The sequence below is a fragment of the Panthera leo genome, chromosome D1 (assembly GCF_018350215.1).
Source record: "Panthera leo isolate Ple1 chromosome D1, P.leo_Ple1_pat1.1, whole genome shotgun sequence".
NCBI classification, from domain to species: domain Eukaryota; kingdom Metazoa; phylum Chordata; class Mammalia; order Carnivora; family Felidae; genus Panthera; species Panthera leo.
The window spans coordinates 99,023,397-99,045,300 of record NC_056688.1 but is presented as its reverse complement, the minus strand read 5'-3'; the positions used below and the strand labels follow the sequence as shown (position 1 = coordinate 99,045,300).

The following is a 21,904-nucleotide window of genomic DNA, read 5'->3' as shown; positions in this document are numbered from 1 at the left end:
TATGATCCTATGATTCCCTAAGCTCTTTGAAGTTGTGGGGCCACAGAATGGACGAACTTCCAACGCTGAGAACAATGAAAATGGTTTCTCCAGGTGTCTGTAGCCTGCATGTTAATACCTAACATATTTAAAACTTAACTAATAGGCAATCTCAACTATCTAAATGCCAGTAAGTCTCTAAGTAGGCCAAACAGATGTCACAAGGTTCACACATTAAAACTTACGTGGTTAACTTACAGGCCTCTGAGGTAAGCTCTGATTAGACTCAGTTTTAATGCACCGGGCTGTCTATTTTCTAAGCTCAATGCTGACCAGACACAGTAAACCGAGAGAGGAAAAGGAACTATAAAAGGCAGGTGCAAGATCAGCAGTGAGAAATCAGGCATTAACAGCACTGATAGGAACACAGAAGCAGGAAAAAATATTTAAAATGAAATCTGGATGTATTTAGGGTACACTTCAACAAACTCTTGAAGGCAATGATGTTTTCCAGCATAATAAAATAATTTATGTTTGTAAAGATGATACTTAGATGCTAAGATAAATTATATTTAAGAATGCGGGGAAGGGTAGGAGTGCCTGCGTTGGCTCAGTCGGCTGAGCATCTGACTCTTGATTTAGGCTCAGGTCATGATCCCAGGGTCATGGGATTGGGCCCTGTGTTTGGCTCTGTGCTGAGCATAGAGCCTGCTTGGTTCCATCCTGCTTGGGATTCTGTCTCTCTCCTTCTGCCCCTCTCCCCGGCTGGTGGGCATGCTCTCTCTCCTTTGGTCTCTCTTTAAAATTAAAAAATTAAAAAAAAAGTAATGCAGGGAAGGGTGTTATATATATATATTTAAATATATTTTGAAAAGATTTTGATATAAATTATATTAAAAACTACAACAAAAAATTGGAACCCAAACCCTAATTGTAAAACAGTAGGCTGTAAAACTGGAAAACTTTCCTGAGTTTTTCTATATTTACTGTCTCTAAGCCATTTATTTATCATTTCTTATACACTATAAACTGCCTCCTGGTGTTGGTTATGTGTTTTTTAAGCTACCTTCCTGAGTGCTGTACGCCCTTTATCTCATTTAAGTCTGCCTAACAGTCCTATTGGGTAAATACTGTTGTTCTCATTTACTTGCAGACACTGGGAGGTTAGGTCACTTACCTAGTTATATGACTAGTGGTGGTAGCATGTTCAGGCTTTGAACCATGGGTTTGCCTGAATCCAACGCATGTGCTTTAAAGCACTCTGTGATTTATCAATGGTCTAATTATGATAAATGTATCTGTATCATCATCACCAACACACTGAGTCTTGAGAGTAAGGACTTCATCTTACTTGCTTTTCTATGTCTCAGGGACTGGTACCTAGGGGCACTCCGAAAATGTTCAACAGATTTTATCTTTATGCTTCCCTATGTAGATTCCAAACGTTAAAGGAAATGGAGTATATCCCAATGTTTCCCCAATTATGATTCATGGATCATCTGTATCTCAGGCCTACAGAATCAGAATCAGAATCAGAATCAGAATCAGAATCAGAATCAGAATTCTCACGGTCAAGGTATGCAAATGTGCACTTAAACAAATAGCCCCAGTGACTCTTAAAGTTGGAGAACTATTGACCTAACTTGAAAGTAAATTCTTCGGAGTTAGTCATTCCCAGCTCTGCTACTTCCTAGCTGAATGATCTGGGGCAAGTTAGTTATTTCAATTCTTTGAGCTCCAATTCCATCATCTTTAAAATGACTCAGTCAGGTGAGTGTCTCACTCTTGATTTTGGCTCAGGTCATCATCCCAGAGTTGTGGGATTGAGCCCTGTGTTGGGCTCTGCACTGAGCGTGAAGCCTGCTTGAGATTCTCTCTCTCTCCCTCTGCCCCTCTCCCCCACTGGCTCTTTCTCTTTCTCTCTAAAATAAAAAAAAATGGAAAAAAATTTTAAAAAATTTATACCTATCTCACAGGGTTTTTGAAGGGACGAAGTTCATTCATTCACCAGGAATTACAGAGCGTCTACAGTGTGCCAGATATTGTTTTTCAGGTGCTTAGGATACATTAGGGAACAAACAGATAAGCTCCTTGCCCTCATGAAGCCTACCTCATGAAGACAGATATTAAGTGATAAATACAACAGACAAGTAAACTAGATGGTAAGTTAATGATACCTATAATGGAAAAAACAGAATAGAGCTGTTCAAATAGGGAGTGTGACATGGCAGTGGTGGTACAATTTTATCCCAGTTTTCTTTTTTTTCTTTTCTTTTCTTTTCTTTTTTTTTTAAACAATCTTTACATTCAACGTGGGGCCTGAACTCACGACCTCAAGATCAAAAGTCATATGCTCTATTGACTTAGGCAGCCAGGTGCCCCTTCAATTTTATAGAGAGTAGACTAGGTAGGTTTCATGGAGAAGGTAACACCTAGACAAAGATTTGGAGGAGGTTAGGAAGTAATCTAGGTGGACATCGAAGGGAAGAACATTCCAAGCAGAGGAAACAGCCACTGGGTGCATGTCTACTGGGTAAAAGGAACAGCATAGAAGCCAGTGTAGCTGGAGCCAACAGCATGAGAGAGAAAGGAATAAGACATGAGGTTAGAGAAATACCTGGGGCCAGTTCATGTATTGGCCTTTCAGGCCTGCAAGTAAGGATTAAACAAAACAGTCATGTTAAATGTTTGGAACAGTATATAGCACATAGTAAACATTTAATGGATGGTATCCACATCTGTATTTACGTTAATATCTTCTGGTCCCACTTTCTTACACCACACACAAAAATAAACTCAAAATGAATGAAACATAAGACAGGAAGCCATCAAAATTCTAGAGGAGAAAACAGGCAAAAACCTCTTTGACCTCGGACGTAGCAACTTCTTACTCAACACGTCTCCGGAAGCAAGGGAAACAAAAGCAAAAATGAACTATTGGGACCTCATCAAAATAAAAAGCTTCTGCACAGCGAAGGAAACAATCAGCAAAACTAAAAGGCAACCAACGGAATGGGAGAAGATATTTGCAAACGACATATCAGATAAAGGGTTAGTATCCAAAATCTATAAAGAACTTATCAAACTCAACACCCAAGAAACAAAGAATCCAGTGAAGAAATGGGCAAAAGACATGAATAGACACTCTTCCAAAGAAGACATCCAGATGTCTGACAGACACATGAAAAGATGCTCAACAGCACTTATCATCAGGGAAATACAAATCAAAACCACCATGAGATACCACCTCACACCAGTCAGAATGGCACACATTAACAACTCAGGCAACAACAGATGTTGGTGAGGATGTGGAGAAAGAGGATCTCTTTTGCACTGCTGGTGGGAATCCAAACTGGTGCAGCCTCTCTGGAAAACAGTATGGAGGTTCCTAACAAAATGAAAAATAGAACTACCCTACAACCGAGCAACTGCACTACTAGGTATTTATCCAAGGGATACAGGTGTGCTGTTTCGAAGGGGCACATGCATCCCAATGTTTATAGCAGCACTATGGACAATAGTCAAAGTATGGAAAGAGCCCAAATGCCCATCAATGGATGAATGGATAAAGAAGATGTGGTATATATAGACAATGGAGTATTACTCGGCAATCAAAAAAGAATGAAATCTTGCCATTTGCAACTACGTGGACGGAACTAGAGGGTATTATGCTAAGTGAAATTAGTCAGAGAAAGACAAATATCATTATGACTTCACTCATATGAGGACTTTAAGCTACAGAACAGATGAACATAAGGGAAGGGAAGCAAAAATAATATAAAAACAGGGAGGGGGACAAAACATAAGAGACTCAAATACGGAGAACAAACAGAGGGTTGCTGGAGGGGTTGGGGGGGGGATGGGCTAAATGGGTAAGGGGCATTAAGAAATCTACTCCTGAACTCACTGTTGCACTATATGCTAAGTAACTTGGATGTAAATTAAAACATGAATAAATTAATTAAAAATATATATCTTCTGGTCCCTAAACAGAGCTAGTCTGGAAGGTCAGGCTAAAGGGACTATAGCACCTTTTATGCACTTTGGTGGGGTTATAGGGTCCTTCAACATTTCCCAAAGCACCGAAATCAGATCAAAGGTGATCCCCAGCAGCAAGTAGAGATGGTTAATTCTTTGCAGGTGCTCAGAAAACTAAACTAACAGAGACACACAAAGTCAACACAGCATCAATAAAAGACAGAAAGGATGGGGTGTGGATGGGGTGGGCTTGGCTAAAGGCTGAAACCAACAGAAGAGTCATTAGCAAGGTACGAGAAAAAGTAATGGAGCGTAGAAGCATCACCTACAGCAGTTGAAGCCCATGCTAATATCAATGAGACCACAAAGTCATGAGAATAATGACTACAAACCGGTGGGGAGTGAGCCAGGGAGCCCAGCAACATGAATGCACTTGCATGGGGGAGAAGACAAATTAAGAGATTCAGGCAAAACTATTCCCTTTCCTGGTGGAGGTTCTTTAATCTTTAATCTCCCTCTCTTGACACTAGGCACTGATCTTGCCCCAACAAGACAAAGGATAACTTCTGAGGAGCGAAGGGCCTCTCAGGAGGCAAGTGCCCTGTGTCTGCCAGGCTAAAAGGACAAGTTTTCTTGGTCACAGTGTCTCACAATTGGGCAGGTCAGAGCTAAGACACACTTACCCACCCTCCATGGCTCTCCTAACAAAAAGAACTGCAGGGCCTCGGAGCTGTGGAGAGGAATGTGGTCTCTTTGGGAACTGGAGGCAGGCAAGAATGCAATGAAGGCTGGATGAAGATACCCAGAGTGGGCTTTAAATTGCTTTAAATTGTTGTGCCAGTTTCTTCTGGCACCTGCCCTACGGAAAACAACGCCAGGCACCGTCCAGTGGAAATCTGGAAGTGGGCATCCTTTGTGGCTTCAAGTATGCCAGCCTGGCAAGGAAGAGTGTAGTACTTGGTTTCCATGACCCTGACTTAACCTACTCAATAGGGAACAGTTTCATCTGAGTCAGAAAAAATGAAGAGCGACTCAACTTATGTGATCTTTTACTCAATACATTCAATTTATAATTAAAACCATTACGAAAGCCAATTTGAGAAACCTTGTATTTTTATTCCTTTACCTCAAACTATTCAACTGCCTACCTCTACCATCTCCTGACAGCAACCACTTATTAACCTTGGGAGTTCTTTTAAAAAAAAATTTTTTTAACGTTTATTTATTATTGAAAGAGAGACAGCATGAGCAGGGGAGGGGCAGAGGGAGAGGGGGAGACACAGAATCCGAAACAGTCTCCTGGCTCTGAGCTGTCAGCACAGAGCCCGACGTGGGGCTCGAACTCACAAACCGCGAGATCATGACCCGAGACGAAGTCGGACGCTTAACCGACTGAGCCACCCAGGCGCCCCAACTTTGGGAGTTCTTAATGGCTACATTCTTACCTGTTTATTTTGTTAATAAATATTAAGTGCCAACTGTGTCCCAGAGGCCATGCTAGGGTCTGGGGGAATAGCAACAGATGAGATAGACAAAAATCCCTATTTTCAGGGAACTTACATTCTAGTACATGTGTGGGTGGAGAGGTAGACAGTAGACAAGGGGACAAATAAATAAAATGCTTGTAGAAAGTGATAAAGGCAGGGGTGCCGGGTAAAAATGCTTGTAGAAAGTGATAGAGGCAGTCGGTAAGCACCTGACTTCAGCCCAAGTCATAATCTCACAGTTAGTGAGTTCGAGCCCTACATCGGGCTCTGCGCTGACAGCTCAGAGCCTGGAGCCTGCTTCAGATTCTGTGTCTCCCTCTGTCTCTGCCTCTCCCTGACTCACACTCTGTCTTTCTCTGTCTCTTTCAAAAATAAAGATTAAAAAATTAAAAAAAAAAAAAAAAGAAAGCGATAGAGGCAATGACATGTGTAACACAGCGTGGTGTGATAAGGAATGACTGAGGGTGGGACGTTAGATGGGGTGGTCACAGATAACCTCTTTTAGAAGCTGGCACTTGAGCTGAGACCTAACCCAGAGGAGAAGGAGTCAGGCATGCAATCCAGCAAAGGCAGACCAGGAGGTGGGACCCGGCAGCAAGAATGTTCTGCTTGCCACTTCCCTATTCTGCACACAAATGCAGTTTCTCTGTCACTGGCATGTTACAATCTGCTGAAGAAATTGCTCTCTGAGGCCTGGGAAAGGAGTAATAAATATTGAACGGAACAGGATTCCAAGGTGCACCGACTGCTAGAGAAACATACCGGCACTGGGGGAAGGTGCGAGAATACGCAGGTACTTTGATCCCAGGGTCAAGATAAGGTGAGGGCTGCAGAAACCGCTCCCCCACCCCCGTAATGCCGCGTCTCACTACCATGGCTAATTGGCAGAGCAGTCCTGGTGAACGAGTGCAGGACGGCCAAATCACAGCGCTGTTTCACACAACGTCATTCCAAGTCACCAAGTGACAGGATTTAGCACTCTGTGTCTGGCAGCAACCAGCAGCGAAGCAGAGAGAATTCCACTGGATTATCCAAAGCATCTGACCCACAAATGAGGAGTGAGGAGGACATTTCTTAAAAACAACTCCTGAGTGGTACAGTGAGCCAATTCGACATTGAACAGAGACACACAAATATCCAGCCGCCTCTGAGGCAAAAGGTCAATTTCTCGTGCTTGGCCCTGTTCTTCAGGATCCAAGTTCTTGATCTATGCTCAGGTCCTCGTTTTCCTAGCCAAAAGGGGAGACGTGAAGTAGACATGGGCCAGATGGGCAGCGCAAGGCCCAGACTCCATCTCTGACTCCAGAGGGGCATTACAGCTGAAGTGGAGAGCAGGGTCAGTGGGAGAGGAAGAAGGTGCCGTCAGAAACGCAGGCCATGTCTCCTAGAGATAAAGTTTTGATGGGTTGGTTTTTCAGTTGAAGAAGCTGGTATTTGCAGCCGGATCTCGAACTCTGGCAAGCCCACCACAGATCCCCGGTTAGTGACGAGGGGACAGAATGAAGGAAAGAAGCAAATTTCCATTTAACAAGAAGTGGATAGTCCTGAACCGCCCTGCCTTATGGACTTCTGAACTTTTTCTTTCTAATTCTCTTAACCAAGTCCTGAGATCCCCCACGCCTCATCCTTCTCTCCTCCAAGCGCTTCTCACACAGCTGTTAGGTAAGATTTACTAGATGGAATGTGTTTGCAAAATCTGTTTTGTTCATTGGAACATGTTTATCTAGAAAGAAAGAAAAAAACCTGTCCCTTCTCACTATTTACTTTTTGGTGACTGCCTTCTGGGATTTGGAACTGGATAAACAGATGGACTTCGTGGATGGATTCAGGCGGAACGCCAGGGTGTGTATATAGATCTTGGTCTCAGTGTATATATGGCAAATAGGCCTCACCACACAGCTGTGCTGGTTTTGGAGGGAAGTGAGGGGACAGCATTTTCTGGATGAGAGGTCTCCCATTGCTCCAAGGTGTACCTCCGTGGGGAAACTTGGGGCTATGGGATGCCAGATGGTTTCTAGAGTTCTAACCCCAGATATACGACCCCAATTTCATTTTCTGGCCTCTGGCTGTGGTAATTAAGAGGTTTGCCAGATTCAAAGCTATTGCTTATGATTTGTCCTGGATTTGTATGATACATATACATATATATATATATATATATATATATATATATATATATATATACAGGCGCCCTTAATGTGCTGAGTGTCGCACTGCCTATGGTGATTAGTGAGCTTCGAGCACCTTTGCAATATGCTGGCTGCCTCTGTGTAAAGGCATGCCCACAAGGGGTGTGGTTGTGTTGTGTGTGTGTGCGTCTGCCCACAGAAGTTGTGGAAGGCCTGAAGTACAATATATTCCAGGCCACAGATAAAGTGTAACTGCCAGAGGGAGCAGGGGACAGAGGTCACTCACATGATGGCATGCTGCTGTGGAAAGCGGGTTGGGAGGGGCGGTAGAGAAGCAGGTTCCCTCCTAATGTTTTGACCTACTCCAACATAAATCTTTCCTGCAGAGAGTGGTAGTGGAGGAAGTCAGTTTCTCCTAATTCCATAAATTTCAATTCTAAGATTTGAAGAAATTTCGTTATGTTGTAGGGGAATCTTCTGAGGGCCAGAAAAAAAAAATCTTCCTTTGCTTCACAGAATAGGGTTCAGGTGGATGTTTTCTTCTTTCCTGGCAAAATTCCTTTAAACAGCCATGAAAAAACAAAAAAACAACAACAACAAAAAAAAAGAGGACAGTACTGCCCAGAGAACTGGTACCAAACAGAGCCAACAGAAACAAAACCAAAACCAAAACCAAACAAAATCCCCCAAACCCCAAACCAACCAACAACAACAACAACAACAACAACAAGAACAAAAAACCTCCCTGAGATACAGGGGACCATGTTCATTAGGTTCAGGCAGCTCAAAGACTAGAACATTCAATAATTAGGCTCTAACAGACGAAGGTGCTGTAGGTAATGGGACCTCAAAAAGACAGAACAAAAGATCCTGTTTCTAACAAAGGTTCCGCAGACCTTTATACTACAGTGAGCACTGGGCATGAGGGATGCTGCCCAGGAAATGAAAGGACTCAATCGTTCCTCTTCAGTGAGCGGAGCCCAGAAGGAGTGTTCCAGGGCGCTCTCACAAACACTCTTTAATAATACCATCCAGAGCCTTTGATTCAAGGAACATGCTGAAGAATAAACAGCCTATTAATCTGAGTTTTCTGGTGTGCCTGGGTATACAAAGCAGCAACGAACTAACCCCTTGGCTCTCGCAAACATCCCAACTGCACACCAGCCGCGGCTCCACTGCACCGCTCAGCTCTTCCTCTCCACCACTGCATGCAATTTGTCCCTGGAAAGGCTTCAGGGTTTGGGGGCCCTGATGATTTCAACGAAGGATGCCCAGGCCGAGCCCAGGGGGCAAAGAACTGGAAACAGCGCACCCTTGTTTGGCCACAGCAGCATACCCATGTGACTTCAGGCTCAAATGAGAACTGTGTGGTAGTGTGACTGGGTGAGGAGACAAAGTCATCAGTCTGCCTCTTTCTGAGCCAAGTTGACAGCCACAGGCCTGGGAAAGGAAGGCCCAGTTTCAATTGCTTCCCAGTCTTGGTTACCTTGGTGGCAGGAAGGGCTCCTGCATGGGTGGGCTTTGGGTGCCATTCTGTGGAAACATTCCTGGGCGTTTTGCCTAAGTGAAAATTACCAAGTAAGGTCCCTAAGTTTTCAAGGAGGAAAGGAGAAGAAAGATGAGTGACTGTTCCACTCTCAGATGCTTTCACTATGAGTTAGTTCTTTAAATAAACAATCAGGTGTAACTTCTGTGGTAACGACCATTGGGTGAAGCATCAGGTTCTCCTTCTGGCCCCCAATGAAATCACAGATAAGGAGCTGACAGTATGAACTTTAAGTAATAAGTTTCAAGTGTTGAAACTGTGTGATCGAGGCTAGGATCGTAGGTTCAAATCAGCCACGGGAGCCAGGCAGTTTCTTTGTGTTGCAGTCACTGACCGAGCATGAGGTGTGTGCTTAACCATAAAAGGAACTGGCTTGACGAGGTGGACAATCAGTATCACTGCTACCAAACACACACAAAATCTCAGAGCACATATCCCACTGACCCCAAATTTATAGACCAAAAAAAACCCCACAATAACAACCACAAACCTCATCTAGTGGCAGTTTCCTTTCTGAGAATAATTTCAAAAATTTAATAGTAAAGTCCTCCAATTCTACTTTCAGAGAACTACTTTGTGTTTAGTCTCTTGAACTGCAGAAGAAAGGGCACGCATCTTACAAAAGCAAAGGAACAGCACAAAGGCTCACATACTTGGCATGAGTGAGTCTGGGATGCCATAGAATGTGGCGATTAAGAGTACAGGCCTTGCAGTCAGTCAGACGGAGGCCTGTTACTTGCTACCTGTGTGATCCTAGACATGTTACATAAAATCAAGGAGCTTCAACTTCCTCACCTGTGAAGTGGATTCACCCTCACGGGATTAGTGAGAGGATTATACAACAGTATCGGAAATGTTTAGTGCACCTGGGAAAAGTAAGTGTCCAAGAGATGATAGCTGTACTTACTACCCTTCGAATCTTCCAAAAACAGGCACGGGACTCAAGTGTGGCTCTGTGGGGGGACCTGATGGGCGGTTGGCACATGAGCTACACAAAATGGGAGCTTTTTCATCTCTTTTTCAGGCAGGGCTTAGAAGATCCCAGATCTTTCCTCAGTGCACTGGCAACAAGAGTTTGAGTTCCACGGGATTACTGAGGAAAGGCAATGAGAGAGCAAATCCTAGTACTCTGGGGACCTGAGTTTTGACTTGGGAGCTGCATGCAGATTGACCTGGAGTTTTCCCACTCCCACCCGAGTCTGGCTTAGCAGATATAGCCTTCTTCCTCTAGGCTCCCACCTGTTGAGACAAACAGATGTGATGTGAACACAAGAGAGGCCTTGCAAACACAGATCTGGTATCAGACGGTCCTTCTCTGTAGCATTCCTGGGGTTGGAAAATGACAAACATTCCAACAGGCTGAATCTAACCCTTCTTGCCCTGTAACTGGGGCCTTAGGAAACCCGTTCTTGTGATTAGAGCCATCAGTACCTCCCTCCAAGGCTGTGAGTTGGACTTCATTAATATTGATGAGCTGCAGCTCGTTAACCTCATTTGATGTTTATTTACAACCATTCTTCTCATATGCTAATGGATGACACTGGGCTCTTCAGATAGAAAGGAGAGAACTGGACCCTCTCTGCCAGCATCTCCTTGGCAAACTCCTGTCCCTTGAAACAGAAGTTTGCACAGAGGGAATGATGCCAAATGGAGGGAATGCAGCAGAGGGGACAAAATGATGTGAAAAGAATGTCTGCAATGTGATGGGGGAGAGAGAAGCCCAGCTGCTGGGGCCACGGTGTGACTGAGGTTTGGTTACACCCACCCAGGGGGTAACAAAGAGAAGCTGAAGGGCGGGGCTCTGCGGAACTATGAAAGGAGCAATATGTTCCATTTTAGAATTGGGGTGGGGGGGTGGAGACGAGTGGGCCCCATGGGTGTCAGGGGACTTGAAGGCCTCTCTCCAACTCATTTAATTTTCTTCTATGATCTTAAGAAATCAATAAACAGGGGGTTGGGGTAGATTTCTGTAAGGCGGTTAAATGCCACAGCAACTAATGCTTAGCAATGCTTGGCTTGGACAAAGAGTAAAGCTCATTGTCCAGAGCGTCACTGGGAAATGGGTAAGCAGGGAGGAATAGTCACTGTTTCTCTTTCCCCTAAGTCATGGTTATGTCTATCAAAGAATAGGATGATTAAGCAAAGAAGAGTCAGAGGCTGCGGGAAAATATTTTTCTTAAACTATGGCCATTCTATCATTTCAGGGCTGCTGAGCTTAATGGAAAATTTCACAGTACACAGCAAGTCAATTTTGGGTTGTCCCACCCATTCAAAAGGTATGAAAGGACTATATGACATGTGAGGGGCTGGAGGCAAACATATTTTGGATATATAAATGCTTATTAATATCAGCAGCAACATCAAACTTAAAATTTCTTAAATATGTAAATGCCAATTCCCATTGCATTTCTTATCTTCACCGCTTGCTTTGCACTTTACATTACTATTTAGATAATTCTTCCCTTCCTGCCTGTGGGGTCCACACCCTCTCCTTTCTCCCAGTCTGGCTTTTTCAATGAAGTACTTTGAAGATCATTCCTACCCTTGATGTGCCTTTCTAAAGAAGCAGGAGGAAAAAAGGAATCTCTTACCCTGAAGATTTAACCACATTTCTTTAAGTACAAAGTATTGGTTCTAACAGGTAGATTTTATGTTTGAGTTGTTTGTCTGAGATCATTACCCCTTAGGGTATAAATTTCAGCTCTTTCAAGTTCTCTATGAACTCAGTTGCTGTTGGACTGAAGGAATCAATAGCAATCTGTATTCAACCTGACAATCTGCAGCTCACCTATGTTTAGGAACAAACATGTCTGGAAGGGTAATTAATGGCAGCAGTGTTTCTCAACCTTTTTTTTCCCCTCCATTTCCCCCCTCTCCCCTGCCCCACCAGCCTTCATAGATATTTTTTCCCAACTGTCCACCCCTCATGAGATTTCCTCTCAAAGAACCCCTTGGGGGCAATATTGCTCCCACTGAGAATGCATGTTCTAGAGACTTTTAAAAGTACATCATCTAATAAAAAAATAAATAAATAAAAATAAAGTAAAATAAATAAAATAAAAGTACATCATCTAGGGGCACCTAGGTGGCTCAGTTGGTTAAGTGTCCAACTTTGGCTCAGGTCATGATCTCACCACTCAAGAGTTTGAGCCCTGCGTCCAGCTCTGTGCTGACAGTTCGGAGCCTAGAGCCTGCTTCAGATTCTGTCTCCCTCTCTCTCTGCCCCTCCCCCACTCACACTCTGTCTCTCTCAAAAATAAATAAACATTAAAAATAAATAAAAGTACATCATCTGATTTCATGTGTTCTGGAATTGAACCTAACATTCTCCCAAAGTGAACCATCAAACACAATTACACCTCTGTTCTGATTTTAAAAAAAGAAAATGAGAAAAAAGGACATTTTTGTGTCTATCTAAGTGATAGTTCTTCCAAAGAAGAGATCAAAATCCTTTTTTTCACACTGGACCTGATCTATCCACAGAATAAAGGGCTTCCTTTTTGGCAGTGGATTGGCTTTTTACAATAGTTCTATTTGAGTGTGGGAAGAGGTAATAGATTGCCAGGTCCCTTAGGGACCCCCAAAAAGTTCACTCTCCTAAAAGTCAACAATACATTCCCTTGTAAGAGTAGAATTAAGTTCATTATCTCATTAAATTTCTCCTAAACTCCAGAGGAAGATAGTGATTGGTATTGCTATTCCCCTTTTACAAGCAGAGAGCTGAGGACATGAGCGGTTCAGTAGCTTAATTTAGGTCACAGGGACTGAAGTTTCTTCATATAGATATCTTAGCTGTCACACAAGGTCACTCTGAGGATTTCTAGACCCCATGTCTTTTGGTTCCTGCTTTAATCTAGGATCTTCGTACCCTGCTGGAGAAATGTTTATAAAGGTTGTTCTGCCTCTGCCTGCCACTGTCTCCATCTGACAGCGGAAAAGCAAAAGAAGGCGCAAACAGAGAAGAACTGACTAAGCAGGAGAAATGAAGTGACCTCAGGCTATTGTCCTAAAGGTTACTGTTTTCACAAGTAAATGGCTTAGGCAGCATAGGACACCATATTGGGGAGTACACAAGGTTTTTCTTTTCTAAGATGAATACCACCATCTTTGCAGGGCTCAAATGAGATGTATTAAACCATGATGCACTCCTCAGAAGATACAAAGACCCAAATCCAGACCTCCCACAAATAGGTCTTCAAGTAACATGAGAAATTCATATTTTATTTAGCAATCATGGAAAGTGACCACATCTTAGAACTATCTATACTTGAAACTCACACTAAGCGAGTGGGAATTAGCGTCTGGCAAACCAAATAAAAAATATTACCTACAGGGCTCTTCTCTGTAAACTGGCTTCGGGCTCATTTAATTTTCCCAATTAAGCTAGTGTTAAAATTCCCACAGAACAAAATAAACTTATTTGTTCTAAACAGTAAGAGACTTCAAGAGATAACTTGTCTATCTCATGCCTTCAAGTAGATCTGTATGTAATCTATTCCTCATAACCAGACTCCATTCTTCTAAAAATGAAACAAAGAACTCCAAAGAAGACTATTCTGCAATATTGCTTAGGAACCCAGTATGACATTAAATAACATCATCTCTAATAAATTTTCCTCATGTGTGACCTCAGTCCTTTACACTGCAATAGAAGTTAGTTTCCTTTTTTTGTTTGAAGAGATGGAGAGGAGCTCATTAAGGGTTAAAGGCTTTAACTTTAATTCAGAATGTTCAGAGCCAAAAAATACACCCTAGATCAACACAAACACATTAAAGCAAAGATCAAAGTATATATGTTTAGCTCAACTAGCTTCTGATACAGAAATGTTATGCTATCCTTCTTTTGCTGTAAACCGGGAACAAAACTGAGAACAAATTTATTTGAGAGAGGGCAAAAACAAACAAACAAACAAACAAACAAACAAACAAACAAACGAAAAACAAAGAAGACTTCACAGTTTGTCTCAAAGAAAATGCAACTATAACTATCCTGGACTAAAACAGAAACTAGGTATGGAAATCTAAAAATTGACTTTGTGTTACAGAAGAGGCAGTTAAATGAAAAACCATTTCCTGGGGCACCTGGGTGGCTCAATTGGTTAAGCATCAGACTCTTGATTTCGGCTCCTGTCATGATCTCAAGGTCATGGGTTTGCGCTGTCAGCATGGAGCCTGTTTGGGATTCTCTCCCTCTCCTCTCTCTCTGCCCCTCCCCTGCTCTTGTGTTCTCTCTCAAAATAAATAAACTTAGGGGCGCCTGAGTGGCTCAGTCAGTTAAGTGTCCGACTTCGGCTCAGGTCATGATCTCACGGTTCATGAGTTCAAGCCCCACACTGGGCCATCAGGCTCTGTGCTGACAGTTCGGAGACTGGAGCCTGCTTCAGATTCTGTGTCTCCCTCTCTTTCTGCCCCTCCCCTGCTCATGCCATGTCTCTCTCAAAAATAAATAAACATTAAAAATAAAAAAAGATAACATTCCTTAAGAAAAAAAAGAAAGAAAAACCATTTCCTACTGGATGCCATAAAACAGGAACAAATAGGGGGTGGGGCAAATCATTTAAAGTCTTGGACATCATAGCAAGGGAATTACACTGAAAATACTCCAACTTGGACTAGGTGAGGCAAGAAAGCGAGCCCCACCGAAACCACTGAGCCTACAGTTTACAGCAGCTGTCAGTGAATTGGAATGGGCAGTGAGGAGACATGAGCATCGCCATGGTCCAATCTTGATTTGTTAATGTCAGCATTTGTCTATCTTGTTCTACCAACAGAACTAGTTAAAGAAAAAATCCTAGATTCAGGAAAAGACTAATCTTTTTCATTGGCAGGTGACCAAAGAAAACACATTCTCCAACGAGCAGTATAAAGCAATGAAAACAAGACTGTACTTATCAAACATTTTTATCTGAAGTGCTCAAAACATTTGCCAATATTATACCCAGTTCCCACTTCCCCTTCACCACTTTCCCCACAGCTGTGGGAGGAAAAACAAGCTTTTTGTAGGAAGGATGTCTCCTCTGCACATTGATGTAAGTCTGAATACAACTTTAGGAAAAGAACCTCCCAAAGAGGGTGTGGGTGGGGATTCTCCAGGGTGCCAGGTCCTCTAAGCACCCTGGTAAAAGCTTTGCCCCAGCACTTCAAAGGCAGTGTGGTAAAGTTCGTCTTGGCAGCTCTAGATGCTGCCAAGGAGAGCAATTCTTCATTTGGGCCAGGGACCAAAAGGGAGGATTCAGAAGGAAGAATAAGAAGGTATTTTCCCATCCAGATAGAAGTAAGGAAACAGACCCACTGACTCACTAATCCTTTTTTCCGGAGGTGGTCTTATTATCCTGGTTTTATGCTTAATGAACAGGAGTGTGGAAAGCTGGTGAGGATAATGTGCTGAAAGTTACAAAGTAGATTTGTGACAAGGAGTGGTAGAGAATCCAGCAGTCAACTGAGAACAGTGATAGATGTAGGTTATCAGAAGAGCCCCTGGAGGTTTGAGAACTAAAAGCTAGAATACTTCTTTTTTCTTATAATGGAGAACAGGAATGAGTAGGAAGACCTATCAGACTAATACACATAGTACAGTAGTCCAACCTCAGGGGAACAGACAGAAAAAACAATTTTGCAATGCAAGGTTTAAGTAAGCAACAGGTAGTACTATTTGTTTCATAATTTTGCACAAAACACATCATTAGGTGCTATCATACTATATAACTGATGGGTCAGACATGCTATCAGTCAGTGATGGTGGTGATTATGTTACAGATAGTTGGCCTTAAAAGTTTGAGAAATACAGTTAAAATAAACAAAAAATCATCTCTTTTGTCTGTATTTCAAGTGGTGGGTCTTTCCTGGGCATAGATATCTGAAGGCCTACTCCAGACAAGATAAAGGGACTTTTTCCCCAGAGTGTTATGCTGGGCACTGAAGAAGTTCCTTCTTTACTGGGACATCTAGAAGAAGCCAAAAGGGCCTCAGTCAAGTATTAAATCTTGTGGATAAGATGATTTAAAATTTCAAATTTATGATGGCTTTAAGGAGACACCAGAAACTCTTAATTTTTCTTTAACTTGGGAATGATTTTATTTTTTTTATTTTTATTTTTTTTGTTTTTTTTTTCCAATATATGAAATTTATTGTCAAATTGGTTTCCATACAACACCCAGTGCTCATTTGGGAACGATTTTAATAGTAGTCTCCTTATTTCTTTTCTGCTGGGTCTTGATATTGCAGAAAAAGCTTAGAATGATATAATTGAGATGGGATTTTCAAAAAGATGCTTATTAATTTTATGAGAAAATCAGATTGAATATTGACTAATCAGTAACCATTTTGAATGAATAGACTTTATAATAAACACATAGGTCATGTGAAAAGTAATTAGGATAAAAGGAATCTCTATGATTCCATGAAACCAAAGTTTATAAACTGCTTGAGATAAATCTAGTAAATCTGAATGTGACCTTGGCTTGTCATGTCAAGGCACCCAATTAATGTTTGCTTCCCTTCACCCAGACTCATGCCTCTAGGCAAGAAGGCAATTAAACTTCCATTAAAAATCAATTATCAGTCCAATTTTATGGGGTACCTAGAATAGGCAAATTCATTGAAACAGAAAGTACAATAGAAGTTACCAGGGGCTAGGGGTAGGGGAGGGAGAAATGGGGACTTGTTTAATAGGTACAGTTTCAGTATGGGATGATGAAAAAGTTCTGCAAACAGACAGTGGTGATGGTCGCACCATACTATAAATGTACTTAATGTCACTAAATTATACATTTATCAGTGATTAAAAAGATCAATTTATGATGTATATTTGACCACGATTTTTAAAAGAGATCTTTTTTTTAAAGTTTATTTTTTGAGAGAGAGCACAAGTGCATGCACGTGCTTGTGGGTGGGAGAGGGGCAGAAAAAGGGAAAGAAAGAATCCCAAGCAGGCTCCATGCTGTGAGCACAGAGCCCCATGTGGGACTCCGTCTCATGAACTGTTGAGATCACGACCTGAGCCGAAATCCAGAGTTGGATGCTTAACCAGCTGAGCTACCCAGGTGCCCCTAGATCTGTATTGTTTTAAAAAATATCCAGATAAAGGGCTTGTCAATCATTCCTTTATAATAATGTAATCTATGCAGTTTCCCAAATTTATCTGTTCATCAGAATCACTTGAGGTGCTTATTAATTTATATATATATATATATATATATATATATATATATATATATATATTTATTTATTTGAGAGAGAGGGAGAGAGCGAGGGAGAGAATCTTAAGCAGGCTCCAGGCTCAGCATGGAGCCTGATGTGGGGCTTGATCTCATGACTGTGGGATCATGACCTGAACTGAAATCAAGAGTCAGAGGTTTAGCTGACTGAGTCACCCAGGCACCCTGAGGTGCTTATTAAAGTTACAGGTTCTCTGGCCATACCCCAGACTGGCTATTTGGGAATTATTGGGTCCTAGGGTAGGCTCATGAAAACATGGTTGGATATTGTCTGTACTGGGGGGACCGTGGTGCCAATTCAAGAAGCTTACTAACTCTTAGACTTCTTCCCCTGTCCTGTGTTATCTTTTGTTTTTGCTTTTTTCAATTTTTTTATTGTGGTAAAATACACATAACAAAAAATTTACCATCTTAACCACTTAAAAACAATTTTTTTAATGTTTATTTTTGAGAGAGAGAGAGAGAGAGACAGAATCCGAGTGGGGGAGGCACAAAGAGAGTGGGAGACACAGAATCCAAAGCAGGCTCCAGGCTTTGAGCTGTCAGCCCAATGCAGGGCTCGAACTCATGAACCGTGAGATCATGACCTGAGCCGAAGTTGGATGCTTAACTGACTGAGCCACCCAGGCACCCCAGCCATCTTAACCATTTTTAAGTATATAGTTCAGTAGTATTAAGTACATTCATATTGTCATGCAACCATCACCACCACCCATCTCCAGATGGATTATCTTGCAAAACTGAAACTCTACACCCATTAAACACTAACTCCCATTCCCACCCTGGCCCTGGCAACCACCATTCTACTTTCTGTCTTTATGATTATGGATACTCTGAGTAACTCATATAAGTGGAATCATATAATATCTGCCTTTTCGCTACTGGCTTCTTTCACTCAGCAGTGATATCCACAGGGTTCATCCATGTTGTAGCATATGTCAGAATTGCCTTCATTTTTAAGGCTGAATAAAACTCCATTGTATATATGTACCACGGTTTCCTTATCCACTGATCCGCTGATAGACACTTGGGTTGCTTGCACATTTTAGCTATTGTGAATAATGTTGCCACGAACATGGGTGTGCAGCTATCTCTTTGAGACTCTGCTTTTAGTTCTTTTGAGTATATACCTAGAGATGGAATCACTGACTTAGTACATGGTAATTCTACTTTTAATTTTCTGAGGAACCACCATACGCCTTCCCATAGTATCCATGCCCATTTTACAATCCCACCAACAGTGCACGGGATTCCTGTTTATCCACATCTTTGCCAATGCTTGTTACTTTCTCTTGTTGTTGTTTTTAATACGAGCCATCCTAGTATGTGTGCGAGGTGGTATCTCATTGTAGTTTGGGTTTGCACTTCCCTAATGATTAGTGATGTTGAGCATCTTTCATTGCATCCTTTCATTTCATTCATGGCTGACTATGATTTATATATTTTCTTAGGAGAAATGTCTGTTCAAGTTCTTTGATCATTTTTTAAAATATAACTTATTGTCAAATTGGTTTACGTACAATACCCAGTGCTCATCCCAACAAGTGCCCTCCTCAATGCCCGTCACCCATCTTCCCCTCTCCCCCACCTCTCCCATCCACCCTCAGTTTGTTCTCTGTATTTAAGAGTCTCTTATGGTTTGCCTCCCTCCCTCTCTGTAACCCCCTTCCCCTCCCCCATGGTCTTCTACTAAGTTTCTCAAGATCCACATATGAGTGAAAACATATGATATCTGTCCTTCTCTGACTGACTTATTTCACTCAGCATAATACCTTCCAGTTCCATCCACGTTGCTGCAAATGGCATGGTTTCATTCTTTCTCATTGCCAAATAGTATTCCATTGTATATATAAACCACATCTTCTTTATCCATTCATCAGTTAATGGACATTTAGGGTCTTTCGATAATTTGGCTATTGTTGAAAGTGCTGCTATAAACATTGGGGTACACGTGCCCCTATGCATCGGCACTCCTGTATTCCTTGGGTAAATTCCTAGCAGTGCTATTGGTGGGTCATAGGGTTGTTCTATTTTTAACTCTTTGAGGAACCTCCATACTGTTTTCCAGAGCGGCTGTACTAGTTTGCATCCCCACCAGTAGTACAAGAGGATTCCTGTTTCTCCACATCCTTGCCAGCATCTATAGTTTCCTGATTTGTACATTTTGGCCACTCTGACTGGTGTGAGGTGGCATCTCAGTGTGGCTTTGATTTGTGTTTCCCTGATGATGAGTGACGCTGAGCATCGTTCCATGTGTCTGTTACTTTGCCCATTTTTTAATCAGGTTGTTTGCTTTTTTGTGTGGTTGATGTCCTTGTATTTTAATAGTTGCCAGATTTAATCTACCTAGAGAAGGATCTGGTTTGAGCCTCCAATATAGAAGGCATTTTTGAGACATCACATGTTATTGTTCAATTAAAGTTAAATAGTGCAATCCTATCAAAATAACACTAGCATTCTTCACAGAGCTATAACAAACACTCCCAAAATTTGTATGGAACCAGAAAAGACCCCGAATTGCCAAAGCAATCCTGAAAAAGAAAATCAAAGCTGGAGGCATCACAATCCCAGACTTCAAGCTGTATTTCAAAGCTGTAATCATTAAGACAGTATGGTACTGGCACAAGAACAGACACACAGATCAATGGAACAGAATAGAGAACCCAGAAAGAGACCCGTTAGTATGGCCGACTAAACTTTGACAAAGCCGGAAAGAATATCCAATGGAAGAAAGAGAGTCTCTTCAGCAAATGGTATCAGGAAAACTGGACAGCGACATGCAGAAGAATGAACCTGGACCACTTTCTTACACCATACACAAAAATAAACTCAAAATGGATGAAAGACCTAAATGTAAGACAGGAAGCCAACAAAATCCTAGAGGGGAAAATAGGCAATAACCTCTCTGACCTCAGCCACAGCAACTTCTTACCTGACATGTCTCCAGAGGCAAGGGAAACAAAAGCAAAAATGAACTACTGGAATATCATCAAGACAAAAAGCTTCTGCACAGCAAAGGAAACAATCAGCAAAACTAAAAGGCAACCGATGGAATAGAAGATATTTGCAAATGACATATCAGATAAAGGGTTAGTATCCAAAATCTATAAAGAACATATCAAACTCAACACCCAAGAAACAAAGAATCCAGTGAAGAAATGGGCAAAAGACATGAATAGACACTCTTCCAAAGAAGACATCCAGATGGCTGACAGACACATGAAAAGATGCTCAACATCACTCATCATCAGGGAAATACAAATCAAAACCACAGTGAGATACCACCTCACACCAGTCAGAATGGCACACATTAACAACTCAGGCAACAACAGATGTTGGTGAGGATGTGGAGAAAGAGGACCTCTTTTGCACTGCTGGTGGGAATGCAAACTGGTGCAGCCACTCTGGAAAACAGTGTGGAGGTTCCTAACAAAATGAAAAATAGAACTACCCTACAACCCAGCAATTGCACTACTAGGTATTTATCCAGAGAATACAGGTGTGCTGTTTCAAGGGGGCACATGCACCCCAATGTTTATAGCAGCACTATCAACAATAGCCGAAGTATGGAAAAAGCCCAAATGTCCATCTATGGATGAATGGATACAGAAGATGTGATATATATATTGAATGGAATATTACTTGGTGACAAAAAAGAATGAAACCTTGCCATTTGCAACAATGTGGATAGAACTCGAGTGTTTACACTAAGCACAATAAGTCAGTCAGAGAAAGACAAATATCATATGATTTCACTCATATATGGAATTTAAGACACAAAACAGATGAAAATAAGGGAAGGGAAGCAAAAATAATATAAAAACAGAGAGGAAGACAAACCATAAGAGCCTCCTAAATACAGAAAACAAACTGAGGGTTGCTGGTGGGGTGTTGGGTGAGGGGAAGGGGTGAAGGGGTGAGGGGCATTAAGGAAGACACTAGTTGGGATGAACACTGGGTGTTATATGTAAGTGAAGAATCACTAAACTCTATTCCTGAGGGAGAAAAAAAAGTTAAATAGTTAGTAAGAGTCCTCCCTGTGTCAGGCATTGGGCTATTCACCAGGATTACAAAATTCAATAAGGCATGGTCTCTGTGCCCAAAGAACTTCAAGTCTAATGGAGAAGACAAACAACTGATTTCAAAACATGTTGATAATGTACTGGCAGAGAGCTTAGAACATAAAGGACAAGGGTTAGCCCACTTGGTAGGGGCAGGTAGAGGACTGCTGAGGGAAGGTGTTCTAGAGAAGGTGCTACCAGTAATGAATACTGAAGTCGGGTTTTTTCTGGGTGAAAAGATGGGGTGGTAGTGCTACTGGCAGGGCCTAAACAAAGGCATCCTGATGGGAAACAACATGTGAGATGAGGGGAACTACTGTAATTGAGTTCAGTAAAACTGAAGAGATTTCAAGGCAAGGGGTTGCTGGAAATGAGGCTGAAGAGGGAGGCAGAGATCAGGTCGCAGAAAGCTTTACATGCTTCATTTTGTAGATGATGGGGGTACCTTTAAATGGTTTTAAGTAAAAGAAGAATATTGGCACAGTCAGATTTTCTTTGTATATAGGTC

At 41.9% G+C, this 21,904-nt stretch overlaps 1 protein-coding gene across 4 annotated transcripts in view; it reads right to left on the bottom strand.

Moving 5' to 3' along the window:
* Window positions 1-21,904, bottom strand: part of CD1H11orf49 (chromosome D1 C11orf49 homolog) — a 198,466-nt gene that overhangs the window by 41,384 nt on the left and 135,178 nt on the right. The window contains exon 1 of one of the 4 annotated variants that reach the window (XM_042903914.1): window positions 1,157-1,419. The exons of the other annotated variants lie outside the window; for them this stretch is intronic. The gene's annotated coding sequence lies outside the window, so the exon portion shown is untranslated. Of the gene's footprint in view, window positions 1-1,156; window positions 1,420-21,904 lie in introns of those variants that run through there. 4 annotated transcript variants of the gene reach the window in all.